Source organism: Borostomias antarcticus, assembly GCF_949987555.1.
Source record: "Borostomias antarcticus genome assembly, chromosome: 1".
Taxonomy (NCBI): Eukaryota; Metazoa; Chordata; class Actinopteri; order Stomiiformes; family Stomiidae; genus Borostomias; species Borostomias antarcticus.
In genome coordinates, this window is record NC_140234.1 from 51,581,681 (window position 1) to 51,583,851 (window position 2,171).

Genomic DNA, 2,171 nt, shown 5'->3' on the forward strand with positions numbered 1-2,171 from the left:
GACGTGCAGCATGGACTAGTCCCCGGTGTAGTGACTCGTTCTGCCCCCTGCGTCCCACTGCCTCCGTCAGCAGTGTCAAGTGGCATTTCATAACCCAAATGGATTGTGTGCATATTCCCAGAAGGCCTGGCGGTTTTCCTACCAGAGTCTCTACTACTGCAGTCAGTAGAAGTGAGAGAGAATGTGGGTTTGTGATTCAAACCACAGTGACTGTTATTCACTAAAGGGGGGTGAGAGGGAGGGAGAGGGAGAGGGGGAGGGAGGGAGAGAGAGGGAGAAGAGAGAAGAAGGAGAGGGGGAGAGAGAGAGAGGATAAGAGCCAATGCCTCCACTGCTGGGTGTGGCTGTCTTTCTGCCCCTCTAATGCGTGCATGCTCATTTTGTTGCTTGGAGGAAGGGAGGTACACAAGAGTGCTCTCACACTCGTACGGTACATACCCCTTCCTCCATGTATAGACAAACTCTCTCTCATACAAACACTCTCAGACTCTTTCCATCACACACACCGTCTCATATTTAAATACATACATTCACTGTCACACATCTTAGTTTCTTTCTCGCACACTCATTAACTCACTCACACCCACATGCAAACACACACACACACACACACACACACACACACACAGGCTCGTTAGCGCATTTCTCTCCTCGGTCACATTCATTTTGACTAGCGCCTCCACTTTCACAGATACACAGCTTCAGTGATGAAGCCATTTTGACAGGGCATGTTGTTGGCTCCGCTCTCTCTCAGATTTAGAGTTCTATGTTGGCAGATTGGCTCAGCTCAGCTCAGAGTCCCTCTCCCTCTGCTTGGTAAGAACATTCTGGCTGTATAAAGAAGGACTGGCTAACATATTGATCTGCTGTTGACTTGAAAGCAATTTATGCTTATTATTTATAGTCGGATAGCAGCCTGGGTTTGAGGTGTGTGTGTGTGTGTGTGTGTTGCACTGCAGTGATTGCAATTTGAAAGCGGCACACCACAGGGGTTGTGTACTTCCACATACACCTCTTCACACACACACACACACACACCTTATGATGGCTTGGCCTTTTCACTGGTCTGGCGGTTCTAACTGGCGCTGTTTGACGTCAGTGGGCTGTTGTTCCCATTAGTGTCACCAAGTCCCTTGGTCTCCTAAGCACTGGCTAGTAGTCTAAGGAGAGCATGAGGGAATGTAACATAAATGTGTGAGTGTCGTGTGTGCGTGTCATGTATGTCGTGTGTGAGAGTGTGTGTCATATATTTTGTGTGTGCGAGAGTGTGTGTCATGTATGTCGTGTGTGAGAGTGTGTGTCATGTATTTTGTGTGTGCGAGAGTGTGTCATGTATGTCGTGTGTGAGAGTGTGTGTCATGTATTTTGTGTGTTTTTCCCCATACACAACGTCACTGTGAATAATGACTTCATTTGGACTCTGGGGGCCTTGCTCTACACACACGCACACAGGCACGCATGACGCACCCCTTTTCAGCCTGTTGCTCTGGCTGACTGTATTAGTCCCGGGAAGCGTCTGTGTTGTTTAATAAATCACTCTTTGGGTACACAGTGTTCCGTGCTCAGGGATATAGCTAGCCCACTCCAGGAGTGTGTTAGAGAGATGAACAACATGCTTCCTCTACTCCCAGGGGGCTCAATTGATGTCCAAAAGTAGGCGGGCTGGTGGGGAGGGGGTAGTTGTTACCTATAACTAACTCGCGCGCACGCACACACACACACACACACACACACACACACAGGAAGCGAGAGAGAGGGAGAGAGCTGGCTTGGTTGGAAGCGGCAGGTGTGTGGTGACGGGGCTGAGTGCTCTACTCTGTTCCGTCAGGACCCCTGGAGAGGCCCAGGTGTGCTGGACAGGTCTCTGTAGGAACACGCCCCCAGCTCAGCCAGCTGCTGGCGGATGGTAACACAGCAGCGCCGACTTCGGACCTGATGTTTTAGCTACAGTAGGTACAGTAGCTACAGTAGGTACAGTAACATTAGTGAACCAAGAACCTCGAGGCCTTCACTATGTTGCATTAGCAGGCTAAAAACAAGACATCAATAGATTAGCGGGCTCTAATTCAAACCATTACTTTGATTGTATTTTATTTGGGGTTATCTTCGCGCGGCCCTGCCACCAACCCCCCCACCCCCCCGACTTCTTTCAGTCCAGCTACTTCAGCTTC